Genomic DNA, 15583 nt, shown 5'->3' on the forward strand with positions numbered 1-15583 from the left:
TGGACAGTGAGTGGACATGGTGTTTAAAAACTCCAGTAGTCTGGTAGGCTGTGTCTGATCCACTCATACCAGCACAACACACACTAACACACCAGCACCATGTCAGTGTCACTGCAGTGCTGAGAATGATCCACCACCTAAATAATACCTGCTCTGTGGTGGTCCTGTGGGGGTCCTGACCATTGAAGAACAGGGTGAAAGCAGGGTAAAAAGGTATGTAGAGAAACAGATGGACTACAGTCAGTAATTGTAGAGCTACAAAGTGCTTCTGTATGGTAAGTGGAGCTGATAAAATGGACAGTGAGTGTAGAAACAAGGAGGTGGTTTTAATGTTATGGCTGATCGGTGTATGCTCCACTGAGATCTAAGTTTACATACACTTACAGAGACCTCTTTGCGTCCGAGCTTCTGGTTGTCCAGCTTCCACTGACGCTGATTTGAAACGTCCAGTTCTGTCCAGGTCTCTGTAGTTTCACTCGGCATCTTTTGAAACCCCTGGGTGAGACGTCTGTAGTAACACATCCCGTTTTTTTGCCTGGGTTTCGTGACCGTGGGTTCGTTTTCACACGTCTGCTGTGTGGTGTCACAAAGCCTCCGGTCAAAGCAAGTCTCACCGTGAGACACACAGAGGGCGGCACGTTCGTGGTGCTTCAGGGACAAAACACCGAGTGTTCCAGTGTGTGTGTTTTAATTGTTGACAGGATGGGCGCGGCGATGGCAGCGAGCGCAAGTGGACGGTTAAGCGACGGTTTCGGCGGATCGTTTCATAGCAACGGGTGCTCATTAGGGACTCCTTCGTCGGGTGCTAAATTCAGCGCGCCGCCTTTGGGGAGGGCAGACAGCGAGCGAGATGTCTAACGCTGATACGAGGAGGCAAAAACGGGAACGTGAGAAAAATAATCGCCTCTGAACATGATGAATAATATACTGTGTGTAACCTGGACAGTCAAGGTGAAAAAGTATTCAACCCCTTTCACCTGTCCTCACTGAAGTGATATTGGGATTTGTGTTAGTTTGATTAGCATTTGCTTGCGCCAACTTGGACATTTATGACAACCAGTAGTGTTTTTAACGGGGTTCAGAAGCTCGTGTCCCTCTGCGCTGCCTAGCTGGGTCGGCACATGGTGCACAGAGGCATAGTGTGTTATCTCTTAATCCCTCTGGATTGACAATCCCCTGTATATCACAGCTTCTCTCTGTCTCCCTCGTCAGCTTGTTGTTTCTCCAAAGCCGTGATGCCGGATTGTTTCTGGACTATTCTGAACTGCCCCCTGGTCTTGTGGCATTTTAGGGCTTTGCAGTGCCCCCGTTTCCAAAGCAGAACCACCCATAGAGCAACTATAGGTGTAGGAGGTGCCAGTGGAAGGGCGACAGGTTCCACTCGTTCTTAGCCCTATAAACATAACTAAAGTAAAGAACAAATTATTTATACTTCCTCACTATAAACCTCATGTTTTATTGTACAATAATTCTATTTTATTTTAGCTCTATCTTGTAGAGTGTCACATTAAATTTCATTGTAGGCAAGTATAATAACAATAAAAGTTCTAATCTGTTCTGTTCTACTGTATTCTGTTATATTCTACTGTATTCTATTCTGTTTTAATCTGTTCTGTTCTATTCTATTATGTTCTGTTATATTCTGTTGTGTTTTATTCTGTTCTATTCTATTTTATTTTATTTTAATCTATGCTGTTCCATTGTATTCTGTTATGTTCTGTTGTATTCTATTCTGTTCTGTTTTCATTTGTTCTGTTCTATTTTAATCTGTTCTGTTCTGTTCTATTGTATTTTATTATTTTCTGTTCTATTGTATTCCACTCTGTTCTATTCTATTCTATTGTTTTCATCTGTTCTCTTCTATTCTTTTGCATTCTATTCTTTTGTACTGTATTATGTTTAGTTCTATTTTATTTTGCTTTATTGTTCTCTGTTTTGTTCTATTCTATACTGTTCTATTACTGTTGTATTCTATTCTGTTTTGTTCTATTTTATTCTGTTCTATTCTATTCTATTCTAATATTAGGGTTTGGATGCACACAGAGCAGCAGAATTGCAATCTAAAAAGGGTTCACTTACTTTTTCACAGCTCTGCTAAGCCATGCCCACAGATAAACCAGCATCGGCTAAACCCCGCTAACGTTTATCCAACACATCTTCACCTACCAGTCTGTTATTTGGGCTATAATGGTTGTTGTGGGAACCACTGGGACCGCTGGGAATACAGGATCAGCTCCAGTCTCACCAGTGAAGAAAACAGCTCAGCTTCTAAGTCATAGCCTAGCACCTCCACCCACCTGAGCCATCTCCTAAACGGCTGCTATAAATACCCCGGCGCGGAGTGTAGGCACCGCGCGGCGGGCGTGAGCGTCATGTACCGGAGAGCGCGGCGGACGAGCGAGAGCCGCTGAGGAGGTGATGGAGAGACTTCACCACGGTGTGATGGACTCGACTCCACGCTACATTATCTCCAGAACCTCCAGAGCCACGTCCTACACAAAGATGTGTGGAGTCTGATGGATGAGATATTCCTTACCACCACTTTATCCTGGTCAGGGTCACAGTGGGTCAGATTCAGAGGGAGAAACGTAGGACACACCCAGGATAGGTCACCAGTCAAACACACTCACACACTGGGCCAACACACAATCACTGGGCAAACACACACACACACACACACACACACTGGGAAAACACACACACACACACACACACACACACACACACTGGGCAAACACACACACACACACACACGCAAAGCCTGGTAGACGTTGGCAACGCAAAGCACTTCCTGTTGCTAGTTCTGCTCTTTATCAACGGCTAGCGGCGATTCGTCTCCCTCTCCAGCAGGTGGACGGACCGGTGCCCCACCCACACATCATCAGAGGTGTGAGAGATGAGAACGCGGGGGCAGGAGAGGGTCAGGCTGAAGCCCAGGAGGAGAAACGAACCGGATTAAACCGAGGACACAGGTGGTCAGAGGGGGTCATCGCTACCCTGGAGGACGCTGATTAGTCCCACAGGCTCCGCGCTCGTAAAGGTGACAGACAATTAAATGCCGGTAGGTGGATTTACGCCGCTTGGCTGATGAGTGCTCGGCCTCTGTGATTCGGTTTTCTTAGTGAGGGAACGTAAAAATGATTCATTAACGGGTTCTCGTGTACAGATGAAGCTAACAACTTCAAAGAATATCAGATTTTATTCATACACGATATGGTCAAAAGTATTTGGACGCCTGACCATGAGTGTGCTGGACATTTAGTTCTAATAAAAATGGTATTACGTCTGTGTGGCATTTAGCAGACACTTTTATTCAAAGAAGCTGAGGCTTAAGGGCTTTGCTCAGGGGCCCAACAGTGGCATCTTGGTGTTGGTGGGGCTTGAACAAGCAACGTTCTGATTACCTCTAAGCTACCGCTGCCAAAATGATGCTCTGTATGACAGGGTTTTATCATTACGTTTACATTGTCGGCAGTTAGCAGGCGCTTTTTTTCCACTTTTATATAATCTAAGCAATTGAGGGTTAAGGGCCTTGCTCAAGGGCCCAACAGTGGCAACCTGGCAGTAGTGGGGTTTGAACAAGCAACCTTCTGCGTACTAGTCCAGTACCTTAACCGCTAGGCTACAACTGCCCTTATTTTAAGCTAGAACAATAGCCGCTCTTCTGAGGAGGCTTCTCACTGTGAGAAGACTGTGGGAATTTGTGCCGATTCATTCCAAAGCTGTTCATTGGGGCTGAGGTCATGCCTTTATAGAGCTCACTTCGTGGGCATGGGCACAGTCATGCTGGGGCAGGAAAGGTCCTTCCCTAAACTGTTAATGCAGGTGATTGAACAGCTGAGCTATCGGGGGGACCAGTCCCAAGCCTGGATTGAAATAGGAAGGGCACCCGGTGTAAAAACTGTGCCAAGTCTGGGGCAGTGGTAGCTTAGCAGGTAAAGTTGCCCGTTCAAGCCTGACCACTGCCAAGTTGCCACTGTTGGGCCCCTGAGCGAGGCCCTTAACACTCAATTGCTCTATTTGTATTGAATTCAGTCATAATTGTAAGTCTGTAAATGTAAATGGTATTGGAGGCCAGATATGCTATGGTGACACCTAAATACAGCAACAGTCCAAATATATATATATATATATATATATATATATATACAGTATATATATATATATATATATATATATATATATATATATATATATATATATATATATATATATATGTAGATATATATTATACATTTTCAGCATTTAGCAGACGCTTTAATCCAGAGCGACTTACATTATACAATCTAAGCAATTGAGGTTTTAAGGGCCTTGCTCAAGGGCCAAACAGTGGCAACCTGGCAGTGGCGAGGTTTGAACCAGCGACCTTTTGTTTACTAGTCCAGTACCTTAAATGCTATACGTATATATGTGTGTGTTTATTTATTCTTATCGGTGTGGCACAGTGGTAAATACCGTTGGGATCCAGAGTTCGAATCCCCAGCGGTATTAGAGGCACAAATTAGAGACAACAGGCATAAATGACTATTTCTCGGGGAAGGGGATCCTGTCTGGGGTGTGTTACTGCATCGCGCTCAGTGACTCTGAGGAAGCCAGACCCACTGTGACCCTGACCAGAATAAAGCAGTCACTCACTTTCTTAACCACTTATCCAATCAGGGTCGCAGGGGGGGAGCCTATCCCAGCTTTTCAATGGGCGCAAGGCACACAGTAACACCCTACACACACATACACACCCATTCACCTATAGAGCAATTCAGTGTCTCCAGTTAACCTGACTGCATGTTTTTGGACTGTGGGAGGAAACCAGAGCTCCCGGAGGAAACCCACGCAGACACGGGGAGTACATGCAAACTCCACACAGAAAGGACCCGGACCGCCCCGCCTGGGGATCGAACCCAGGACCTTCTTGCTGTGATGTGACAGTGAGCCATAGAGCAGTGGTTTAAAAAAACCTGATATAAAAAATGAAATGAAATTATTATTATTTACATTTAAATGTATTCTGTAATTACAGGGAATACAGATCAGTTCTTCAGGGTGCGGTACCTGCTGTAATGGGGTAAATGAGAGCGGTAAATACGCTCACGCTTCTGTGCTCACAGTAAATTAAATACTTTCATTTTAATTATTTAATTGATTGATTTAATATTTTTGATGCGCGTTTGGCATGAAGAGCAGCCTGTGATATCATCACGTCGGTAAATGGGCGTGGCTTGGGCGGAATATGGGCGTGGTTAATTGGGTAGAGTGTGTGTGTGTGTGTGTGTGTGTGTGTGTGTGTATGACATCACCGCGCTCTCGCAGCTTCAGTAGGAGCGGCAGTGCTCTTTGCGCGCACATACACACACACGCGCGCGCACACGCACCGAGCCGAGCCGCGCCGCGCTTGAGCCGAGCGCAACAACCGCACAGCACGCCACGCCACGCCACCGGGGAGGATTTAAACCTGCAACAACCAGCTTCAGCCAGCCGCTCGGACCCTCCGCGACACCCACCAGCCACGGGATTATTATTGATTCACGCGCGACTGAAGATGTGAACGGGTTTTTTTTTTGCGCACGCGTGAGGAGAAAAAAAGGGAGCGCTGTCGTTTTGGAAAGAGGTAGGAGCAAGTTCTACTCGTACTGGAACTGGGAAGTTTATACTGGGGAATGAAGCACTGGGTGCGTTTTGCGTTTGATATGGGTCTGAACTGGGCTGTTGTGAAGTGTGGGTGCTGAACACTGAGCATCTCATCCGTCCGGACTTGGTTTGTGACTCAGGTGGTTCGACTGGCATCACTAGTGTTGATGCACCTCATAGTGTTTATTATTTTGGCCATAAAGTGTTAGATATACATTTAGTTTGCATAGATGTGTGGTGGTGGCATGCAAGATAAGAATATGCATGTGGAAATATGCATTAAATGTTTGATGTGCATGATGCCCACCTCGCGGGCATCCCTAAACCAACATGTCAGTGTCAGTTTTAATATGCATACTACAGTATATATACGTACTGTTGATATACTGTTGTATGATGCCCACACCTCGACACCTCGAGCAACTAGATCCGAAATGTCCGAAATAAATCTGCCATGCTTAATATTTAACATGCATAGACTTTCAAAGCAAGAAATACAGCAATAAATCAATACATTGTGCATATAGGCTTTATCTTTATATATCCATACATATATATATATATATATATATATATATATATATATATATATATATATATGAAGCGTGCATAATGTTTGATGTGCATGATGCCCACCTCGCGAGCATCCCTAAACCAACATGGTTATATAGTGTTTTAATATGGTTATAGTTTTAATATGCACACTGTGGTTTAGTTTATATATACTGTATATATACTGTTTTCACTGTATATATACTGGTGTATGATGCCCACACCTCGACACTTCGAGCAACCAGATCCGAAATGTCCGAAATAAATCTGCCATGCTAATTATTTAACATGCATAGACTTTCAAAGCAAGAAATACAGCAATAAATCAATACATGGTGCCTATAGATGTTATATATCCATACATTTACATATAACGTGTGTAATGTTTGATGTGCACGATGCCCACCTCGCGAGCATCCCTAAACCAACATGGTTATATAGTGTTTTAATATGGTTATATAGTTTTAATATGCACACAGTGGTTTAGATTACATATACTGTACATATATATATTGTTTTAACTGTATATATACTGTTTGTATGATGCCCACACCTCGACACCTCGAGCAACTAGATCCGAAATGCCAGTAAATAAATCTGTCAGGTTTAATATTTAACATGCATAGAGTTTCAGAGCAAGAAATACAGCAATAAATCAATACATGGTGCATATAGACTTTATATATCCATACATTTACATATAATGTGCATAATATTTGATGTGCGTGTGCCCACATCGCGCACATTGCACATTGCGCACCCTGTCCACGGAGTGCCAATGCATACAGTATACACACATAAATATACATACATATGGGCTTATTTCAGCAGCAACACATGGCCTTATTATATCTGCCAAGATGCAAAATGTATACGTGTGTGTTAAAATATATCACCAGGCACATTTTATCCCTTTACATTTCATGCAAAATAAATAAAAATACAGCCTACTTGTTCTTATTTGGCATTTGTGCCATCAGGCTGGCAGCAGTTTCTCTCGGCTTGATGTGCAGTGCAGTATAGTGTTGGATGTGAGGGGCGATGTGCTGTACACTTAAATACGCATGTAATATTTATAGTGCATGCACTAGAAGTTTTGTTTAAGGTGCTGTTTAGGATGCTTTTAATGTATGGAATGCATACAAGTGCATATAGTGATTGATTTGTATGATAAACAGTCTAATGTGCATAATATATATATTCATATTTAACATAACATTCATATAGTCTGATATATATGCACAAACAGTTCTATACATATTACATAGCTACAGTTTGCTCATTTGGGCATGTATTTATTATGCATGCATATATTGCGCATATGGGTGAACACCATTGTCTTATAGCTTCTATATGAATGTAACCAACATGTGCAGAGTGTTTGGCACCTGATGCCCACACCATAAGCTTTGAAGGAAAGTCCCATGCATGGACATATGGATGCATGCCTATACGAAGCATATGGATTTTTTTGGAATCTATTAATATGCAAAATGAGCATCATGGTGTTACAGTGTTCTTACATGTTGGTGGCATTTTGCGCTGGCATCTGCATTGCTGGGTTTGATGTGCACCAGTGTTTATGATGGCTGGTTATATCGCTTTTTAATATGCAAATAATATTTATACAATATGTGATGATGTTTATACTGTTGGTATAGTGTGTGATGTGCCGGATGCTCACACAGCGAGGAACCTGGTACTAAAATGCCCATGAAGAAAATATGCATTATTAACATATAGAGAAATCTTTAATCCATAGACAGATAACACAAGTCTTTGATTTTCTCACTGGAGTGAATGAATGTATGTTTTTATTGATCTATTTATTAAAGTATCACCTGATCAGGGCTTCCTGCCTCACCTTGTAGGCTTTTAATGAAAATATCACTCGATCTGTAGCATCTGGACTGTCCTTAATCCTAACTAGTTGATCTGATTGGCTTTGTAGTTTTTGATCTGCTGATGGTGTATAATATCCATGTACCATCTTCGGTGCCTAGTGTTTGATGTGCACGATGACCACGCCTCAATAAACCCAGTCCATAGACAAGGCGTTCTTGATTTTATGGCCCGTCGTTATAAATGATGTGCTGTATTCAGTGAAGCATCTGAGCAGGGTTTTATGTCTCACGCTGTGGGCTTTGCTTCTCCTGTAGTTTTATTACAGCCTTTATGGCATCTTGGCCTGGCACCAGCGCATCATGCAGGCAAAAATATGTGCATACTTGGATTGGCAGTGTACGTTTTGTGCATGTTATGAGTGTCTATGACAGTCAAACCCCAAAACTCAAATCCTATACAGACACTGGCTTATTTATAGCAACATGTAGGCCTAATCAAAACGGCGGTGTAAATCAGAGCTTGGAAACTAAACCAATGACGTCATTGTGTCTATCACACCGAGAAAACGCTCTGCTACGTAATCCAGATTGCATTCAGCAAGACACAGAACCAGTGACGCAAGTGGTCCCACTTTATTTATTTATTTATTTATTTATTAGTATTTTAATGTCACGTTTTGTCGAACACAGTCCTGGACAATTTTGTATCTCCAAATCACCTCACTTGCACGGACTGTGGGAAGAAGGGCAGTTGTAGCCTAGTGGTTAAAGTACTGGACTGCCAGGTTGCCACTGTTGGGCCCTTGAGCAAGGCCCTTAACCCTCAATTGCTTAGACAATATACAGTATACTGTCACAGTACTGTAAGTCGCTTTGGATAAAAGTGTCCGCTAAATGCCAAAAATGTAAATGTAAGAAACCGGAGCTCCTGGAGGAAACCCACACAGACATGAGGAGAACATGCAAACTCCACAGCTGGGGATCGAACCCAGGACCTTCTTGCTGTGATGCAGCAGTACTACCCCACTGAGTCACCGTGCAACCCCCCCCCCCCCCCCCCCAGTTTTCAGTAATGTCAATAATAGTAAATATTTTGGGTGGTTGATGGTTTAGGATGCAGAATGAAGGTGGGATGTTGAAATATTTAAGCAGTCGTTAGAACACCAAACAGCCTGAAGGGGATTTTATTTATTATTTATTTATATGTTCTTTAATTAAAGCGTCTCAGCTCCCTGAAGGCGATACGTTTTTCGGACAGGTTGTAGGAAGCATTTTTGGTTCGATCCGCACAGGAAACGAGCGAACGCAAACCTTGCGCCTCCCGGTGCGCACAAACTGCACGGATGATTACCAAATCGAGCGAAACTGATCACACAAGCATAAAAAAAAGATCAATAGTCATGATTAATGATCGATCTGATCGGACGCTGTGATGCTGATTTGTTGCAGACTCGAAATGACCATATGGCTTTTCAATGTAAACGCGCGTCTGTCCATGCGCATGCGTGCCAAGCCAACGGAAAGTCAAATTTGGGTAAGATTCCCATTAAAGCAAAATATCCTTTTGGTTTGGATTTACTCAAGAGCTCAAGGGGCTGGTTTCAACCCCTCAAAATAAAAATGCGTATAATAAAATGTTTAGCATCTCATTCTGTCGTATTTGCGCAATGCGCGCTTTAATCCGCGCAGGAAGGATTTACCACGCAGCCGTTTTCCATTTTAACTCTATAAAACATTCTGTTGTGTTTATTCTTTTATGATTTTAAATAATTGATCGGTGACTCGTCCGACTCCTGAACCCTGAACGCGGTTTGGTGTTCAGCAGGACGCGGCGCATGAATTCAGGAGCGCGGTTGTCGGTATGGATCGAATTTCGGGGGGATTGGGGAGGTCTGACCCTTTAAATTAATACTTGGAACCACCTCGTCTCCCCACCCACCCAAAAAAGTCGTAAGAACAGCAGTTAGGGGGGTCGTTAGTTAGCTAATATATCATAATATACCATCCCTAGTCACTGTACGATTCGCATTCAGTCAGGGTTGCCAGATTACGCTTAATCACACTTTCTTCGCTCTCTCGCGTTTAACCCAAATTCACCTCAGATCATTTGATTCATCTTTCATTCATTTACAGTAATCTCTACACTCTGATCAGGGTCGAAGTGGGTCCGGGAACGCCTAAAAACACCCAAACAGACACCCAAGCAAGAATTTACTTTATGCTCATGTACATTATGGACAAAGGTATTGGGACACCCCTTCTAATTGAGCCTAGTGTTTCAGGAATGGCTAACAGGTTGAAATAAATCAGAAGTTTAGGGAAGGCCCTTTCCTGTTCCAGCATGGCTGTGCCCCTGTGAACGAAGCAAATACAAGCCATACAATTGCTCTTTTAAATGAATGGGCACAAATTCCTACAGACATACTTCAAAGACTTGTAGGAAGCCCTCTCAGAAGAGTGGCTGTGATTTTAGCTGAAAAGATCACATAGAGGTCACTCTGTTTTAATACCATTTGCTTTCGAAATGAGATATCCAACAAGCTCATGGTCAGGCGTCTAAATACTTTTGGTCATATAGTGTATATTGGAGGAGGTTGGAGTCGAGGAGCTTTTAGGTCATTGTGCAGCTTCTTCTTTTCTCTTCATTATCTACTTCTTTTATTATTAGTCTGAGCTCATTGTGAAATCCTGTACAGAGCGCCTGTCTGGGGACGAGTAGTGGTATCATTAACCACAACCATGATTGCTGCTTGAAGGATTTTTTTTGTCTGTAGAATGGAAATGATTCTTGACACGTAACTGTAGTCTGTTGGTACCGTTCAGTCCCGTAGTCGGCTGCACGGTTTGGGACGATGCCATGCCGCCCCTCGGCTGTTGGAGGTCTACAGGGTGCAAACGCGCTGGCGTCCGTTCCGTCATCCTGTTTCGGTTGTGGTTTGGGACGCTGCCATGTGGTGTGAAATGAAATCTGACATATAAAAAAGTGTTAAAGTTAACAGTGTCGTTAGTGTGTAAATAAAATGAAACGAGGCAGCAGTGCCTGCGGGGCACGTCGGGTTACAACCGTTATCAGGAGACACCTTTCAGGTGGGTACCGCCCTTCCACCTACCATGTAGCTTCATGCTGTGTATCTGCAGTAGTAAAAACTGGAACCACTATGGGACCACCACGAACCACACAGTGCCTGTCAAGCGGTATAATTCGCACTGCAGGGTTGCCAGATTGCATCCGTTTAATCACACTACAGTATATTATACTCAAATCGTTTGATTCGTCTTTAATTTATTTACAGTAATGGCTTAATTCTGGTCAGGGTCAAAGTGGGTCCGTGGACACATGAAAAACCCCCGAACAGGAACCTAGGGACCTTTATTTTATCTACTCATAATTTGAAAACCATCCTTTAAACAAATAGCAAATAAATCCTTCATACCTGCCTATTCAATGTGTGCTGGGAAGTGGAGGGTTATATTTAAGAAGCCTCTATATTGCCCTCGTGCAGTGAGGTGGCCAAACTATAAATTAAAAGAGGGTTTTAGCAGGTCAAAACAAACAATCATATAAAAATCAAAACATAAACAGATTCTATAGACGGCCGGCCATATGTGCACGTTTACCCGCAGAAGAGAAGCACCAGGATGCACTGTGGGAAGTTAATGGGCATGCTGGTAATGTAGTGGGACCAGTTCCCACAGGATTTCATGTTTAACAGTAGATTAGATGGGTGGTCCTAATGTTTTGGCTCATCAGTGTGTATGTATAATGTATAACATCTATATAATGCAGCCGCATTTCAGGCCATTCAAGGTCTATAGGTTACAAAATACGGCCTGTTTTTCTCCGTTTGTGATTAGTGGTGTCGGGTTTCTCTTCACGAATATACAAAGTGCATGCAAATACACACACACACACACACACACACACACACACACACACACACACAATGATGTAACCTCGGGTACAAAGTCATCGCCGCTGCAGTCTGACGTGACCCGACTCGTCTGCTTTTTATATCGAGCTTGCTTTATTCATTTGGTGAATCTTTGTTAATTTCACCGCACCTCACCTGTCCCTATGGGAATCCTGAGATCTGATTCGCTTTCGGTTTCTGTCAAGTCCCGCCCATGAACTCCGGTGGCCTGACCTGTGCGTTACCTTCCTGTTTCTGGGTTTGTTTTTGTTTGCAGACGTTTTCTAACCTCTCAAAGCAGTGAGTCTACACCGATCAGCCATAACATTAAAACCACCTCCTTGTTTCTACACTCACTGTCCATTTTATCAGCTCCACTTACCATATAGAATCACTTTGTAGTTCTACAATTACTGACTGTAGTCCATCTGTTTCTCTACACATCTGTTTAACCTGCTTTCACCCTGTTCTTCAATGGTCAGGACCCCCACAGGACCACCACAGAGCAGGTATTATTTAGGTGGTGGATCATTCTCAGCACTGCAGTGACACTGACATGGTGGTGGTGTGTTAGTGTGTGTTGTGCTGGTATGAGTGGATCAGACACAGCAGTGCTGCTGGAGTTTTTAAATACCGTGTCCACTCACTGTCCACTCTATTAGACTCTCCTACCTAGTTGGTCCACCTTGTAGATGGTTGGTCCACTATGCTAACACTGTATCCATTTGGGACGATGCAAAATCTAAGAGGAAAGAAAATGGAAAAATCAGGACTGGCGTCTATGACTAGCATCTGCACTCTTTCACTCTTTCAGTGTCTCTCGCCCTCTGCTCTCTCTCTTTCATGTGGACAGTCTGGTAACTCTTGTAAAGGTCACGGAGACGTGTCGAAATCTCACCACGATCTTCATCTAGCCCCACAGCGAGGGGTCTGGCCTCTCCAGCCCCTCGGGTCACGATTCGGAAGGTCACGTGTCACGTGGGTCGTTCCGATGGCCCGCTTGGCGCCCAGATGAGCTCTGGTTCTAGTGAGAAGCGTTCGGAAGACGTGGTAGGAGGAAATTTGTTTACTCTGTTGTTCGGCTGCGGTCTGGGATGATTTTACCTCGTAATGAGCATGAATGATTCATCCCGTCCTCACTTTCCTCATGCATTATGCAGGACGAGGCGAGAACCCGGTTCCTTTATGGACGCGCGTCTTCGGATCCGAGAGGCGGGAGGAAGTCTGGCTCGGCATCACCGCGCCAACACTTTATATCTTCATCAGTCAAGTTCAAGAACCATCCATAAAGAATGCATGGCTTCCCATAATGCAATTCTCTCACCGCTGTCACTAATGGGAGTCGAAGCTGAACTTATGTTTGCTTTTACTGCGCTGATTGGCTGAAAGTACTGGATGCAGACGCCTGATCGTAATTACGCTCCATGTTCCGCTCCAGAATCAGATAAAATCGTTTAAAAGCGCTAGTGTTACACTAGAAGTCCTGGCTCACAGTCGACATTCTAGTTCATCTCAAAGCTGTTTAGTAGGATTGAAATGGAGGACTGTCAGTTCATTCGGTAAACCCAGGTGTAGGGTGATTGACCATGATGGAACAAAATGAATAATAAACCTGCACCCCAAGAGCAGAGAGGTTAAGGACCTTGCTCAACTGCTGAATGGCAGAGCTGGGATTCAAACTCTCAACCTTTCGATTTATAGTCCAAAGCTCTACCCACTAGGCCACCACTGTCCCAATCCTGTTCTGCAAAAGCCACAAGCAAAGAACAAAGAAGAAGACAATGGAGAAATGAATGTGACGGCCAACAAAGTAACAAGACACAAAAACATCCCACAAGCAGCCCGCAACTAAGAAAGTGGACAGGACGGGGATAGCGCAGAAAGGAGAACTGGTTGTTTAAATATGACAGGACGCTTTGGTCGTCTGCATCAAGCCAGGTCTTGGAAAAAGAGTAAGGATGGTAACATGGCATCAGCAGACCCACGTTAAGAGTCGTGTCTTTCTGCAGAGGCGCAGATGATTGATGTCCTCGTTTGCCACAAGCCGGGCAAGCCGTAGCCTTGCGGTTAAGGTACTGGACTAGTTACCAGAAGGTCGCTGGTTCAAGCCCCACCACTGCCAGGTTGATGCTGTTGGGCAAGGCCCTTAACCCTCAATTGCTCAGACTGTATACTGTAACTGTAATGTAAATCGTTTTGGATAAAGGCGTCTGCTAAATGCTGAAAATGTAAATGCTACAGGTGGAAGGTTTTCTATATATCACGGTATCTCCCCCTCTCACTTACCAGTTCGTTAGCACATTTGCAATTCTCTGAGTCCTGTCTGTCCTTTCTCTGGCATGTGACCCCAGCTTTATTTGGCTTCCTGGGAACTCACCCCGGTGTCGGAGCCTATTGGGCCTTACAACAGGACCACCCTGGGAGAGAGCGGATTGCCCTTGATGTGTGATGTCCTTTTTCCAGAACGGACCCCGCCCATAAATCCACTCGATGGTAGGTTGTGCAATTCTTGTCCAGCTGGTTCTGAAAGTCCTCCATCGTTCCTTTTTTTTTACTTGCAGTTCTTTTACATTTATTATTATTTATTTGTTTATTAATTTAAAACTAGTGTAGTTTGCAATTTGACAAATTTCTGGACCCTTATTGAGGTTGTGTTAGCAGTTTTTTGTCCTAATCACTTTAATAGAGGTTCAATGCTGGTCGCTTGGGTGCACAGTGGTAAATTGCCCTAGCGGTTCTATGTGCCAGTCTGGCATCTACATCTATCAATCTCCCGTTAGGGGTCGCCAGCGGATCGTGATCCACATTATTGATTTGGCACAGTTTTCAAGCCGGATGCCCTTCCTGACACGACCCTACCTATTTATCCGGGCTTGGGACCGGCACTACAATGCGTTAGAAGGAGCGAACTGGGGCGACTGGACACCCTGTACGTAATAAACTAAACTAAAGGAAGGCCGCTGGAGATGGAAATGCGTTCGGCTCATTTCTGGGATTTCATGGACGTGTCTTTGTGATCTTCCTCTATGACGTGAGGTTTGAGGTTTGAGGTTGAGGGTCCGTGTGGGCGGGTTGAATGAAAGCTTTACTTTCTCTTTAACAGCACAGTCAGCATGAGTTCTGCTCTCGTCTCGTAGCTCGGAGGAATCTGTTCTCATGGGCCGTGTTATCAGTCCTGCTTTAATGGGAATTACAATGTCCTAAATGGACTGGGATTAAGCCGTAAAGCTGTTGGGTGTAATGGATGGACGTTGATAAGTCAAAGCCACAAATCATTTGTAGGACGTCTTGAGAAATCTAACAGTCGTTAAGCGTTTCTCTTCCCGTAAATTGTGAATTATATTATTATTGTATTATTATTTTGGCTTTCGGTACGAGGAAACGTGTTCAGTACGATTTCTGCTCCTCCAAGCGCTGATTAATCAAACCCTGAGCGAAACACCCTCAGTGTTATTAATAATCTCACGTCCTTCCTGGTATTTTGATGTTCTGCTGTGTTGCTAATGAAGCTTTCAAAAAGGATTTAATATCTGATTCGTGTGAAATGTCTACGGTGCAGAAATATCCGTCAGGTGTCCCGACATTTTGTGGCTCATTGTGCTTAACAATCAACTTTTTAAGTGGCTGTCAGAACCTGTGTAAACAGCACAG

General features: G+C 43.8%; 1 protein-coding gene across 5 annotated transcripts in view; it reads left to right on the forward strand.

The window, feature by feature from the left end:
- Nucleotides 1–5331: 5331 nt before the first annotated feature.
- ptprsa (protein tyrosine phosphatase receptor type Sa) overlaps nucleotides 5332–15583 on the forward strand; it is a 265829-nt gene continuing 255577 nt past the window's right edge. For all 5 annotated transcript variants that reach the window (XM_063012370.1, XM_063012365.1, XM_063012368.1 and 2 more), the window contains exon 1: nucleotides 5332–5605. The gene's annotated coding sequence lies outside the window, so the exon portion shown is untranslated. The remainder of the gene's footprint in view (nucleotides 5606–15583) is intronic.

The sequence above is a fragment of the Trichomycterus rosablanca genome, chromosome 17, assembly GCF_030014385.1.
Source record: "Trichomycterus rosablanca isolate fTriRos1 chromosome 17, fTriRos1.hap1, whole genome shotgun sequence".
Classification (NCBI taxonomy): Eukaryota; Metazoa; Chordata; class Actinopteri; order Siluriformes; family Trichomycteridae; genus Trichomycterus; species Trichomycterus rosablanca.